The sequence below is a fragment of the Schistocerca americana genome, chromosome 3 (assembly GCF_021461395.2).
Source record: "Schistocerca americana isolate TAMUIC-IGC-003095 chromosome 3, iqSchAmer2.1, whole genome shotgun sequence".
NCBI lineage: Eukaryota > Metazoa > Arthropoda > Insecta > Orthoptera > Acrididae > Schistocerca > Schistocerca americana.
Genome location: NC_060121.1, coordinates 707,460,384 through 707,475,860, shown reverse-complemented (window position 1 = coordinate 707,475,860; position 15,477 = coordinate 707,460,384). Strand labels below are relative to the sequence as shown.

The 15,477-nt window shown below is 42.3% G+C and overlaps 8 non-coding genes across 8 annotated transcripts; all 8 read right to left on the bottom strand.

The window, feature by feature from the left end:
• Window positions 1–876: 876 nt before the first annotated feature.
• LOC124608429 lies at window positions 877–1,083 on the bottom strand. Its single transcript, XR_006979071.1, has one exon. It is a non-coding gene; the product is annotated as a small nucleolar RNA U3 (small nucleolar RNA).
• A 2,430-nt stretch (window positions 1,084–3,513) lies between these two features.
• LOC124608591 lies at window positions 3,514–3,632 on the bottom strand. Its single transcript, XR_006979210.1, has one exon. It is a non-coding gene; the product is annotated as a U5 spliceosomal RNA (small nuclear RNA).
• Window positions 3,633–4,586: 954 nt separating this feature from the next.
• LOC124608501 lies at window positions 4,587–4,793 on the bottom strand. Its single transcript, XR_006979133.1, has one exon. It is a non-coding gene; the product is annotated as a small nucleolar RNA U3 (small nucleolar RNA).
• Window positions 4,794–7,231: 2,438 nt separating this feature from the next.
• On the bottom strand, window positions 7,232–7,350 carry LOC124608590. Its single transcript, XR_006979209.1, has one exon. It is a non-coding gene; the product is annotated as a U5 spliceosomal RNA (small nuclear RNA).
• A 954-nt stretch (window positions 7,351–8,304) lies between these two features.
• Window positions 8,305–8,511, bottom strand: LOC124608428. The gene has a single exon (XR_006979070.1). It is a non-coding gene; the product is annotated as a small nucleolar RNA U3 (small nucleolar RNA).
• A 2,434-nt stretch (window positions 8,512–10,945) lies between these two features.
• Window positions 10,946–11,064, bottom strand: LOC124608589. Its single transcript, XR_006979208.1, has one exon. It is a non-coding gene; the product is annotated as a U5 spliceosomal RNA (small nuclear RNA).
• A 954-nt stretch (window positions 11,065–12,018) lies between these two features.
• Window positions 12,019–12,225, bottom strand: LOC124608500. Its single transcript, XR_006979132.1, has one exon. It is a non-coding gene; the product is annotated as a small nucleolar RNA U3 (small nucleolar RNA).
• A 2,436-nt stretch (window positions 12,226–14,661) lies between these two features.
• LOC124608588 lies at window positions 14,662–14,780 on the bottom strand. Its single transcript, XR_006979207.1, has one exon. It is a non-coding gene; the product is annotated as a U5 spliceosomal RNA (small nuclear RNA).
• Window positions 14,781–15,477: the final 697 nt, after the last annotated feature.

Below are 15,477 nucleotides of genomic sequence, written 5' to 3'. Positions count from 1 at the left end.
TTGTCTACTTCTCTACCGTCAACAGACTTCCAGTGTCATGCAAGCACACACCCCAAACTAACTGTCAACGCTGAAACACGTGTCTGCCAAATGTCGTCGCTATTACTCTTTAGTTAACTATTTTCATCATTTCTGTCACCATTCAAGCTGCTTCATTACCTCACCTGCCGACAGATGGCAGCACGCCTAATTCCTGTCGGCGACTCACCGTCCGACATACAACGTCCGACACACAACTGCCCGCACTGCTCTGCATCTAACACTAATCTCTCTCCTCCCTACCACATTCGTTCACTGAAAAAAACTGACAACTAGACAGTTCTTTGTACGCAAAACTAGGCCACATCAGACGCAACGTGTATGTAGATGTATGGTGCAAGGGAAATATCCCCCTACTCCCACACATCTAATTAATACTAGTTGACAACAGAAATAAAATTTCTGTCGATAGTATTCGAACCAGTCTTATTCATTTGCCAATTTCATGCATTCCTTCTTGCAGATAACAGTGCCTTGCAAATCGCTCAATTCATGTTTGCTAGCCAAACGTGCTCCTCCTAAATGTTTCGTACATCATGCATTAGTGGTGATTATCAACACTGTGTTGTGTGTCAGCTTTTTATCGTCATCAATTGCACTCTTCTTGTGTTGCTCACTCAGTCTTGTAACTCAAAAGTACGTCGTTGTCATCCAAGCCTAGCACTTGGAGCAGGCCAAATCAAATGGCTCGTCCCCGTGACACTCGAGAAACTTCCACAAGGCTTTCATGACATGTCGCAATCAAAGTCCTTCCACAAGCTGCAGCGACATTTCTGCAACGACGCGGGTCCCGATACCAAAGGTATGACTTACGCTTCTGATCTATATAATAAAACCACCACTCGGAAAGCGCTATTCCCTTCCCACATCCCTCAGAATGTGGTGAACGATCATCGATTACAACCAAGATGCGATGAATCTCGATCGCAAGCCTCACGCTCAGGGAGAGTGCTACCACTCATCATCGTGGTTACGTCTACTCCAGCTTTGAACTAGAGAGAGTTGAAGACATACTACAGAAATGATCCTGTGAAGTATGATCTTGCTTGCAAGCTATCACCGCTCGCTACTTATGCCACGAGACCGTCAACACGCCCTACGAGAATACGACACACTCTTCACATTTCGCGATTTACAAGCTCCGACATTCTGCAAAGAACCTACTTCTACTCTTACTTGGCCGCCATGATCTCGCTCAGCTATTTTGTGCGCTACCAGTGCTTCTTGCGTTCCGAAATGAGAGACCATTGCCTCAGGCGAGACTGTATGTAAACACCGCTTGCACCTCCGGCCGCTAGATGGCGGCCTGGGGCACATACAGTAGCATTCTACGGCGCAAGCAGACACGCCAAATAGCCACTGAAAGAGAAACACACAAGAGGGCATTCATAGGACTCTTGTGCTTTCTTTAAAACCGCCTCTCTCTTCGAAATTTTTCGCACAGCACTAGCTCATTCACCTCACTCTAACAGTGCGAACTCTTGTCGATATTTGGCCTCTTTCATGCATACTTCCTCTTTCGTTTCACTTTGCGTCTTACTTGATACCCGCCCTTGGAGCTGCTGACATACAATACTCGCAACAAATGTGTTTCTCTCTGTATCTCTTTTCGCCTATCACGAGTATTGCTTTTCCTCACATGGCAATTATGAAAACACCCACAGCTGAACAAACACTTCAATTCAGCGCCACGTCCATACTATCAATCATACACCAGTAATTTCACAGCTACTTGCTCCACTAATACATTTCTTATGTCTACTGTTAAACAGATGAAGAATCAAAGTATACATCAAGTCTCTATGAACATCACTGTCAGGACATTTTACAGACCTACGCATACCATGCCAATCTGTATGCTTCAACTATGATGGCCCATGTGCTATGAATACAGAAATTTCTCATAAAATAACAAATAATTTTACAACTATACAACTACTCCGACAAGCTCCTTACTAAAATGCTACATGTTTAGCAATCCCCCCATCATCTCAGAATAATCCCAAGCAGTGCTTTCATCCCATGAGCACTTCTTTGCAAGCAAAACCACAAACTACTTTTTATACTAGCTTCCTTGTCACAGTGAACAGGAAACTAATGCTAGTGCCTCAGTTTACTAAAAAGCTTTTTTCGCTTGCAACATATAAACTACCAACTTGAACCTCACACACACACACACACACACACACACACACACACACATACAGAAAACTTAATTCCACAGAAATTTAGGAGTAACAGTGGTTACCTCACATTTTCATACATACTCAAATAGCTACTTCTGTGCACTTCACACAATGTTCTCATCGTGTTCCACCAGAGAACACAGTTATCACTATGCATGGATTCTGGTAAAAGAGCATTAAAAAAACAAACAGCCTGATCAAAGTGATTATCTGCACATCCTCTGCCAATATCATGTCACTCTATACCCGAGGGAAACTAGAATGCAGGGAAAGGAGCTTTGTTGTGAGCACTGTGTTGGTATTTCATCATTTACTGACCAAAGTCTTCTCAAGCCAAGTATGCACCAGCTCTGTGTATGGCTGGGTCAATCAAGAGCCCCTATCAATTTTACTTAAAAGACAAGCAGCATCAACAACTCACAGGAGGCACTGAACATTTTTACCATTATCTGCACCACCTTCCACTGATTTACTGAAGAAGAAACTGCAAAGTCTGCCCAATTTTGTACACAAGTAATCTTGAAAACATTGGAGTCAACAGCAGATACATAGTTTCCAAGACTGTAGCTAGGAACAACCCTTCAATTTCAAGATTTATCTCTCACTGAGACACACCATACCCAAACTACACCTAGCAGGAAATTACTACTTACTTCATTTCTAGCTATTTATGTCATATTCAACAACTGTCTCTTTCTCACCTAAATCTTCTACACAACTGAGTACACTGTTATGAACAAACACATTATGGCAACAAGCCAGTGTCACTAATATCCACTCTATTGAAAACCATTTAAATACTCATCCTGCCCAACTAACCACCATCTTCGGCCCAAAGCTCACTCACATCATACCTACAAATCACAAACTTCTGTGGTAAAAATAATTTTGGGTTTCAAAACATAATCTACTAATCACATACCAGTATTTCTTACAAAGCCTATCATTCATCATTCACTTCAAAATATCAGTTTATATGCTGTTGTGCAACTGCAGTGCAAGTAAACACTCTCAAATCATCTAGAACTGAGGTACGGAAAGGGTTCACCAAGTGTTTCCAGGTAGTCCTGTAGCTCCCTCTCTGTCTTTACACAATCGTCTAACACACTGTACGCCATTTCAGGGCAAATGTACTTGTTTCATTATACTACGACACGGCCTATTACAATTTCAAATTTTAAAAAAACAAATATCTGCCTGATCCAACGTCATGCGCTACTCCACGCCCTTCATTCACATAACACAATCTACCTCTTGCTACTTACATTACGTTTTCACTTGTGATTATGGCTCAGCAATAGCCGAGCACTACGAAAAATACCTTATAGACTCATTTAATGTTCCCCTCCACGGAAATCTTTAGTAAAAGGCGAAAGATTTATTCGTTTTGAAGGGAAACCAGAGTGCCGATCAACGCCCTCACTTCAATACTTATGGCTGCTTCTCTATTACTTCTCCGCGAGAACGCGGAAAATTCTTTCCGTCTTGTCTACTTCTCTACCGTCAACAGACTTCCAGTGTCATGCAAGCACACACCCCAAACTAACTGTCAACGCTGAAACACGTGTCTGCCAAATGTCGTCGCTATTACTCTTTAGTTAACTATTTTCATCATTTCTGTCACCATTCAAGCTGCTTCATTACCTCACCTGCCGACAGATGGCAGCACGCCTAATTCCTGTCGGCGACTCACCGTCCGACATACAACGTCCGACACACAACTGCCCGCACTGCTCTGCATCTAACACTAATCTCTCTCCTCCCTACCACATTCGTTCACTGAAAAAAACTGACAACTAGACAGTTCTTTGTACGCAAAACTAGGCCACATCAGACGCAACGTGTATGTAGATGTATGGTGCAAGGGAAATATCCCCCTACTCCCACACATCTAATTAATACTAGTTGACAACAGAAATAAAATTTCTGTCGATAGTATTCGAACCAGTCTTATTCATTTGCCAATTTCATGCATTCCTTCTTGCAGATAACAGTGCCTTGCAAATCGCTCAATTCATGTTTGCTAGCCAAACGTGCTCCTCCTAAATGTTTCGTACATCATGCATTAGTGGTGATTATCAACACTGTGTTGTGTGTCAGCTTTTTATGGTCATCAATTGCACTCTTCTTGTGTTGCTCACTCAGTCTTGTAACTCAAAAGTACGTCGTTGTCATCCAAGCCTAGCACTTGGAGCAGGCCAAATCAAATGGCTCGTCCCCGTGACACTCGAGAAACTTCCACAAGGCTTTCATGACATGTCGCAATCAAAGTCCTTCCACAACCTGCAGCGACATTTCTGCAACGACGCGGGTCCCGATACCAAAGGTATGACTTACGCTTCTGATCTATATAATAAAACCACCACTCGGAAAGCGCTATTCCCTTCCCACATCCCTCAGAATGTGGTGAACGATCATCGATTACAACCAAGATGCGATGAATCTCGATCGCAAGCCTCACGCTCAGGGAGAGTGCTACCACTCGTCATCGTGGTTACGTCTACTCCAGCTTTGAACTAGAGAGAGTTGAAGACATACTACAGAAATGATCCTGTGAAGTATGATCTTGCTTGCAAGCTATCACCGCTCGCTACTTATGCCACGAGACCGTCAACACGCCCTACGAGAATACGACACACTCTTCACATTTCGCGATTTACAAGCTCCGACATTCTGCAAAGAACCTACTTCTACTCTTACTTGGCCGCCATGATCTCGCTCAGCTATTTTGTGCGCTACCAGTGCTTCTTGCGTTCCGAAATGAGAGACCATTGCCTCAGGCGAGACTGTATGTAAACACCGCTTGCACCTCCGGCCGCTAGATGGCGGCCTGGGGCACATACAGTAGCATTCTACGGCGCAAGCAGACACGCCAAATAGCCACTGAAAGAGAAACACACAAGAGGGCATTCATAGGACTCTTGTGCTTTCTTTAAAACCGCCTCTCTCTTCGAAATTTTTCGCACAGCACTAGCTCATTCACCTCACTCTAACAGTGCGAACTCTTGTCGATATTTGGCCTCTTTCATGCATACTTCCTCTTTCGTTTCACTTTGCGTCTTACTTGATACCCGCCCTTGGAGCTGCTGACATACAATACTCGCAACAAATGTGTTTCTCTCTGTATCTCTTTTCGCCTATCACGAGTATTGCTTTTCCTCACATGGCAATTATGAAAACACCCACAGCTGAACAAACACTTCAATTCAGCGCCACGTCCATACTATCAATCATACACCAGTAATTTCACAGCTACTTGCTCCACTAATACATTTCTTATGTCTACTGTTAAACAGATGAAGAATCAAAGTATACATCAAGTCTCTATGAACATCACTGTCAGGACATTTTACAGACCTACGCATACCATGCCAATCTGTATGCTTCAACTATGATGGCCCATGTGCTATGAATACAGAAATTTCTCATAAAATAACAAATAATTTTACAACTATACAACTACTCCGACAAGCTCCTTACTAAAATGCTACATGTTTAGCAATCCCCCCATCATCTCAGAATAATCCCAAGCAGTGCTTTCATCCCATGAGCACTTCTTTGCAAGCAAAACCACAAACTACTTTTTATACTAGCTTCCTTGTCACAGTGAACAGGAAACTAATGCTAGTGCCTCAGTTTACTAAAAAGCTTTTTCCGCTTGCAACATATAAACTACCAACTTGAACCTCACACACACACACACACACACACACACACACACACACACACACACATACAGAAAACTTAATTCCACAGAAATTTAGGAGTAACAGTGGTTACCTCACATTTTCATACATACTCAAATAGCTACTTCTGTGCACTTCACACAATGTTCTCATCGTGTTCCACCAGAGAACACAGTTATCACTATGCATGGATTCTGGTAAAAGAGCATTAAAAAAACAAACAGCCTGATCAAAGTGATTATCTGCACATCCTCTGCCAATATCATGTCACTCTATACCCGAGGGAAACTAGAATGCAGGGAAAGGAGCTTTGTTGTGAGCACTGTGTTGGTATTTCATCATTTACTGACCAAAGTCTTCTCAAGCCAAGTATGCACCAGCTCTGTGTATGGCTGGGTCAATCAAGAGCCCCTATCAATTTTACTTAAAAGACAAGCAGCATCAACAACTCACAGGAGGCACTGAACATTTTTACCATTATCTGCACCACCTTCCACTGATTTACTGAAGAAGAAACTGCAAAGTCTGCCCAATTTTGTACACAAGTAATCTTGAAAACATTGGAGTCAACAGCAGATACATAGTTTCCAAGACTGTAGCTAGGAACAACCCTTCAATTTCAAGATTTATCTCTCACTGAGACACACCATACCCAAACTACACCTAGCAGGAAATTACTACTTACTTCATTTCTAGCTATTTATGTCATATTCAACAACTGTCTCTTTCTCACCTAAATCTTCTACACAACTGAGTACACTGTTATGAACAAACACATTATGGCAACAAGCCAGTGTCACTAATATCCACTCTATTGAAAACCATTTAAATACTCATCCTGCCCAACTAACCACCATCTTCGGCCCAAAGCTCACTCACATCATACCTACAAATCACAAACTTCTGTGGTAAAAATAATTTTGGGTTTCAAAACATAATCTACTAATCACATACCAGTATTTCTTACAAAGCCTATCATTCATCATTCACTTCAAAATATCAGTTTATATGCTGTTGTGCAACTGCAGTGCAAGTAAACACTCTCAAATCATCTAGAACTGAGGTACGGAAAGGGTTCACCAAGTGTTTCCAGGTAGTCCTGTAGCTCCCTCTCTGTCTTTACACAATCGTCTAACACACTGTACGCCATTTCAGGGCAAATGTACTTGTTTCATTATACTACGACACGGCCTATTACAATTTCAAATTTTAAAAAAACAAATATCTGCCTGATCCAACGTCATCCGCTACTCCACGCCCTTCATTCACACAACACAATCTACCTCTTGCTACTTACATTACGTTTTCACTTGTGATTATGGCTCAGCAATAGCCGAGCACTACGAAAAATACCTTATAGACTCATTTAATGTTCCCCTCCACGGAAATCTTTAGTAAAAGGCGAAAGATTTATTCGTTTTGAAGGGAAACCAGAGTGCCGATCAACGCCCTCACTTCAATACTTATGGCTGCTTCTCTATTACTTCTCCGCGAGAACGCGGAAAATTCTTTCCGTCTTGTCTACTTCTCTACCGTCAACAGACTTCCAGTGTCATGCAAGCACACACCCCAAACTAACTGTCAACGCTGAAACACGTGTCTGCCAAATGTCGTCGCTATTACTCTTTAGTTAACTATTTTCATCATTTCTGTCACCATTCAAGCTGCTTCATTACCTCACCTGCCGACAGATGGCAGCACGCCTAATTCCTGTCGGCGACTCACCGTCCGACATACAACGTCCGACACACAACTGCCCGCACTGCTCTGCATCTAACACTAATCTCTCTCCTCCCTACCACATTCGTTCACTGAAAAAAACTGACAACTAGACAGTTCTTTGTACGCAAAACTAGGCCACATCAGACGCAACGTGTATGTAGATGTATGGTGCAAGGGAAATATCCCCCTACTCCCACACATCTAATTAATACTAGTTGACAACAGAAATAAAATTTCTGTCGATAGTATTCGAACCAGTCTTATTCATTTGCCAATTTCATGCATTCCTTCTTGCAGATAACAGTGCCTTGCAAATCGCTCAATTCATGTTTGCTAGCCAAACGTGCTCCTCCTAAATGTTTCGTACATCATGCATTAGTGGTGATTATCAACACTGTGTTGTGTGTCAGCTTTTTATCGTCATCAATTGCACTCTTCTTGTGTTGCTCACTCAGTCTTGTAACTCAAAAGTACGTCGTTGTCATCCAAGCCTAGCACTTGGAGCAGGCCAAATCAAATGGCTCGTCCCCGTGACACTCGAGAAACTTCCACAAGGCTTTCATGACATGTCGCAATCAAAGTCCTTCCACAAGCTGCAGCGACATTTCTGCAACGACGCGGGTCCCGATACCAAAGGTATGACTTACGCTTCTGATCTATATAATAAAACCACCACTCGGAAAGCGCTATTCCCTTCCCACATCCCTCAGAATGTGGTGAACGATCATCGATTACAACCAAGATGCGATGAATCTCGATCGCAAGCCTCACGCTCAGGGAGAGTGCTACCACTCATCATCGTGGTTACGTCTACTCCAGCTTTGAACTAGAGAGAGTTGAAGACATACTACAGAAATGATCCTGTGAAGTATGATCTTGCTTGCAAGCTATCACCGCTCGCTACTTATGCCACGAGACCGTCAACACGCCCTACGAGAATACGACACACTCTTCACATTTCGCGATTTACAAGCTCCGACATTCTGCAAAGAACCTACTTCTACTCTTACTTGGCCGCCATGATCTCGCTCAGCTATTTTGTGCGCTACCAGTGCTTCTTGCGTTCCGAAATGAGAGACCATTGCCTCAGGCGAGACTGTATGTAAACACCGCTTGCACCTCCGGCCGCTAGATGGCGGCCTGGGGCACATACAGTAGCATTCTACGGCGCAAGCAGACACGCCAAATAGCCACTGAAAGAGAAACACACAAGAGGGCATTCATAGGACTCTTGTGCTTTCTTTAAAACCGCCTCTCTCTTCGAAATTTTTCGCACAGCACTAGCTCATTCACCTCACTCTAACAGTGCGAACTCTTGTCGATATTTGGCCTCTTTCATGCATACTTCCTCTTTCGTTTCACTTTGCGTCTTACTTGATACCCGCCCTTGGAGCTGCTGACATACAATACTCGCAACAAATGTGTTTCTCTCTGTATCTCTTTTCGCCTATCACGAGTATTGCTTTTCCTCACATGGCAATTATGAAAACACCCACAGCTGAACAAACACTTCAATTCAGCGCCACGTCCATACTATCAATCATACACCAGTAATTTCACAGCTACTTGCTCCACTAATACATTTCTTATGTCTACTGTTAAACAGATGAAGAATCAAAGTATACATCAAGTCTCTATGAACATCACTGTCAGGACATTTTACAGACCTACGCATACCATGCCAATCTGTATGCTTCAACTATGATGGCCCATGTGCTATGAATACAGAAATTTCTCATAAAATAACAAATAATTTTACAACTATACAACTACTCCGACAAGCTCCTTACTAAAATGCTACATGTTTAGCAATCCCCCCATCATCTCAGAATAATCCCAAGCAGTGCTTTCATCCCATGAGCACTTCTTTGCAAGCAAAACCACAAACTACTTTTTATACTAGCTTCCTTGTCACAGTGAACAGGAAACTAATGCTAGTGCCTCAGTTTACTAAAAAGCTTTTTTCGCTTGCAACATATAAACTACCAACTTGAACCTCACACACACACACACACACACACACACACACACACACACACATACAGAAAACTTAATTCCACAGAAATTTAGGAGTAACAGTGGTTACCTCACATTTTCATACATACTCAAATAGCTACTTCTGTGCACTTCACACAATGTTCTCATCGTGTTCCACCAGAGAACACAGTTATCACTATGCATGGATTCTGGTAAAAGAGCATTAAAAAAACAAACAGCCTGATCAAAGTGATTATCTGCACATCCTCTGCCAATATCATGTCACTCTATACCCGAGGGAAACTAGAATGCAGGGAAAGGAGCTTTGTTGTGAGCACTGTGTTGGTATTTCATCATTTACTGACCAAAGTCTTCTCAAGCCAAGTATGCACCAGCTCTGTGTATGGCTGGGTCAATCAAGAGCCCCTATCAATTTTACTTAAAAGACAAGCAGCATCAACAACTCACAGGAGGCACTGAACATTTTTACCATTATCTGCACCACCTTCCACTGATTTACTGAAGAAGAAACTGCAAAGTCTGCCCAATTTTGTACACAAGTAATCTTGAAAACATTGGAGTCAACAGCAGATACATAGTTTCCAAGACTGTAGCTAGGAACAACCCTTCAATTTCAAGATTTATCTCTCACTGAGACACACCATACCCAAACTACACCTAGCAGGAAATTACTACTTACTTCATTTCTAGCTATTTATGTCATATTCAACAACTGTCTCTTTCTCACCTAAATCTTCTACACAACTGAGTACACTGTTATGAACAAACACATTATGGCAACAAGCCAGTGTCACTAATATCCACTCTATTGAAAACCATTTAAATACTCATCCTGCCCAACTAACCACCATCTTCGGCCCAAAGCTCACTCACATCATACCTACAAATCACAAACTTCTGTGGTAAAAATAATTTTGGGTTTCAAAACATAATCTACTAATCACATACCAGTATTTCTTACAAAGCCTATCATTCATCATTCACTTCAAAATATCAGTTTATATGCTGTTGTGCAACTGCAGTGCAAGTAAACACTCTCAAATCATCTAGAACTGAGGTACGGAAAGGGTTCACCAAGTGTTTCCAGGTAGTCCTGTAGCTCCCTCTCTGTCTTTACACAATCGTCTAACACACTGTACGCCATTTCAGGGCAAATGTACTTGTTTCATTATACTACGACACGGCCTATTACAATTTCAAATTTTAAAAAAACAAATATCTGCCTGATCCAACGTCATGCGCTACTCCACGCCCTTCATTCACATAACACAATCTACCTCTTGCTACTTACATTACGTTTTCACTTGTGATTATGGCTCAGCAATAGCCGAGCACTACGAAAAATACCTTATAGACTCATTTAATGTTCCCCTCCACGGAAATCTTTAGTAAAAGGCGAAAGATTTATTCGTTTTGAAGGGAAACCAGAGTGCCGATCAACGCCCTCACTTCAATACTTATGGCTGCTTCTCTATTACTTCTCCGCGAGAACGCGGAAAATTCTTTCCGTCTTGTCTACTTCTCTACCGTCAACAGACTTCCAGTGTCATGCAAGCACACACCCCAAACTAACTGTCAACGCTGAAACACGTGTCTGCCAAATGTCGTCGCTATTACTCTTTAGTTAACTATTTTCATCATTTCTGTCACCATTCAAGCTGCTTCATTACCTCACCTGCCGACAGATGGCAGCACGCCTAATTCCTGTCGGCGACTCACCGTCCGACATACAACGTCCGACACACAACTGCCCGCACTGCTCTGCATCTAACACTAATCTCTCTCCTCCCTACCACATTCGTTCACTGAAAAAAACTGACAACTAGACAGTTCTTTGTACGCAAAACTAGGCCACATCAGACGCAACGTGTATGTAGATGTATGGTGCAAGGGAAATATCCCCCTACTCCCACACATCTAATTAATACTAGTTGACAACAGAAATAAAATTTCTGTCGATAGTATTCGAACCAGTCTTATTCATTTGCCAATTTCATGCATTCCTTCTTGCAGATAACAGTGCCTTGCAAATCGCTCAATTCATGTTTGCTAGCCAAACGTGCTCCTCCTAAATGTTTCGTACATCATGCATTAGTGGTGATTATCAACACTGTGTTGTGTGTCAGCTTTTTATGGTCATCAATTGCACTCTTCTTGTGTTGCTCACTCAGTCTTGTAACTCAAAAGTACGTCGTTGTCATCCAAGCCTAGCACTTGGAGCAGGCCAAATCAAATGGCTCGTCCCCGTGACACTCGAGAAACTTCCACAAGGCTTTCATGACATGTCGCAATCAAAGTCCTTCCACAACCTGCAGCGACATTTCTGCAACGACGCGGGTCCCGATACCAAAGGTATGACTTACGCTTCTGATCTATATAATAAAACCACCACTCGGAAAGCGCTATTCCCTTCCCACATCCCTCAGAATGTGGTGAACGATCATCGATTACAACCAAGATGCGATGAATCTCGATCGCAAGCCTCACGCTCAGGGAGAGTGCTACCACTCGTCATCGTGGTTACGTCTACTCCAGCTTTGAACTAGAGAGAGTTGAAGACATACTACAGAAATGATCCTGTGAAGTATGATCTTGCTTGCAAGCTATCACCGCTCGCTACTTATGCCACGAGACCGTCAACACGCCCTACGAGAATACGACACACTCTTCACATTTCGCGATTTACAAGCTCCGACATTCTGCAAAGAACCTACTTCTACTCTTACTTGGCCGCCATGATCTCGCTCAGCTATTTTGTGCGCTACCAGTGCTTCTTGCGTTCCGAAATGAGAGACCATTGCCTCAGGCGAGACTGTATGTAAACACCGCTTGCACCTCCGGCCGCTAGATGGCGGCCTGGGGCACATACAGTAGCATTCTACGGCGCAAGCAGACACGCCAAATAGCCACTGAAAGAGAAACACACAAGAGGGCATTCATAGGACTCTTGTGCTTTCTTTAAAACCGCCTCTCTCTTCGAAATTTTTCGCACAGCACTAGCTCATTCACCTCACTCTAACAGTGCGAACTCTTGTCGATATTTGGCCTCTTTCATGCATACTTCCTCTTTCGTTTCACTTTGCGTCTTACTTGATACCCGCCCTTGGAGCTGCTGACATACAATACTCGCAACAAATGTGTTTCTCTCTGTATCTCTTTTCGCCTATCACGAGTATTGCTTTTCCTCACATGGCAATTATGAAAACACCCACAGCTGAACAAACACTTCAATTCAGCGCCACGTCCATACTATCAATCATACACCAGTAATTTCACAGCTACTTGCTCCACTAATACATTTCTTATGTCTACTGTTAAACAGATGAAGAATCAAAGTATACATCAAGTCTCTATGAACATCACTGTCAGGACATTTTACAGACCTACGCATACCATGCCAATCTGTATGCTTCAACTATGATGGCCCATGTGCTATGAATACAGAAATTTCTCATAAAATAACAAATAATTTTACAACTATACAACTACTCCGACAAGCTCCTTACTAAAATGCTACATGTTTAGCAATCCCCCCATCATCTCAGAATAATCCCAAGCAGTGCTTTCATCCCATGAGCACTTCTTTGCAAGCAAAACCACAAACTACTTTTTATACTAGCTTCCTTGTCACAGTGAACAGGAAACTAATGCTAGTGCCTCAGTTTACTAAAAAGCTTTTTCCGCTTGCAACATATAAACTACCAACTTGAACCTCACACACACACACACACACACACACACACACACACACACACACATACAGAAAACTTAATTCCACAGAAATTTAGGAGTAACAGTGGTTACCTCACATTTTCATACATACTCAAATAGCTACTTCTGTGCACTTCACACAATGTTCTCATCGTGTTCCACCAGAGAACACAGTTATCACTATGCATGGATTCTGGTAAAAGAGCATTAAAAAAACAAACAGCCTGATCAAAGTGATTATCTGCACATCCTCTGCCAATATCATGTCACTCTATACCCGAGGGAAACTAGAATGCAGGGAAAGGAGCTTTGTTGTGAGCACTGTGTTGGTATTTCATCATTTACTGACCAAAGTCTTCTCAAGCCAAGTATGCACCAGCTCTGTGTATGGCTGGGTCAATCAAGAGCCCCTATCAATTTTACTTAAAAGACAAGCAGCATCAACAACTCACAGGAGGCACTGAACATTTTTACCATTATCTGCACCACCTTCCACTGATTTACTGAAGAAGAAACTGCAAAGTCTGCCCAATTTTGTACACAAGTAATCTTGAAAACATTGGAGTCAACAGCAGATACATAGTTTCCAAGACTGTAGCTAGGAACAACCCTTCAATTTCAAGATTTATCTCTCACTGAGACACACCATACCCAAACTACACCTAGCAGGAAATTATTACTTACTTCATTTCTAGCTATTTATGTCATATTCAACAACTGTCTCTTTCTCACCTAAATCTTCTACACAACTGAGTACACTGTTATGAACAAACACATTATGGCAACAAGCCAGTGTCACTAATATCCACTCTATTGAAAACCATTTAAATACTCATCCTGCCCAACTAACCACCATCTTCGGCCCAAAGCTCACTCACATCATACCTACAAATCACAAACTTCTGTGGTAAAAATAATTTTGGGTTTCAAAACATAATCTACTAATCACATACCAGTATTTCTTACAAAGCCTATCATTCATCATTCACTTCAAAATATCAGTTTATATGCTGTTGTGCAACTGCAGTGCAAGTAAACACTCTCAAATCATCTAGAACTGAGGTACGGAAAGGGTTCACCAAGTGTTTCCAGGTAGTCCTGTAGCTCCCTCTCTGTCTTTACACAATCGTCTAACACACTGTACGCCATTTCAGGGCAAATGTACTTGTTTCATTATACTACGACACGGCCTATTACAATTTCAAATTTTAAAAAAACAAATATCTGCCTGATCCAACGTCATCCGCTACTCCACGCCCTTCATTCACACAACACAATCTACCTCTTGCTACTTACATTACGTTTTCACTTGTGATTATGGCTCAGCAATAGCCGAGCACTACGAAAAATACCTTATAGACTCATTTAATGTTCCCCTCCACGGAAATCTTTAGTAAAAGGCGAAAGATTTATTCGTTTTGAAGGGAAACCAGAGTGCCGATCAACGCCCTCACTTCAATACTTATGGCTGCTTCTCTATTACTTCTCCGCGAGAACGCGGAAAATTCTTTCCGTCTTGTCTACTTCTCTACCGTCAACAGACTTCCAGTGTCATGCAAGCACACACCCCAAACTAACTGTCAACGCTGAAACACGTGTCTGCCAAATGTCGTCGCTATTACTCTTTAGTTAACTATTTTCATCATTTCTGTCACCATTCAAGCTGCTTCATTACCTCACCTGCCGACAGATGGCAGCACGCCTAATTCCTGTCGGCGACTCACCGTCCGACATACAACGTCCGACACACAACTGCCCGCACTGCTCTGCATCTAACACTAATCTCTCTCCTCCCTACCACATTCGTTCACTGAAAAAAACTGACAACTAGACAGTTCTTTGTACGCAAAACTAGGCCACATCAGACGCAACGTGTATGTAGATGTATGGTGCAAGGGAAATATCCCCCTACTCCCACACATCTAATTAATACTAGTTGACAACAGAAATAAAATTTCTGTCGATAGTATTCGAACCAGTCTTATTCATTTGCCAATTTCATGCATTCCTTCTTGCAGATAACAGTGCCTTGCAAATCGCTCAATTCATGTTTGCTAGCCAAACGTGCTCCTCCTAAATGTTTCGTACAGCATGCATTAGTGGTGATTATCAACACTGTGTTGTGTGTCAGCTTT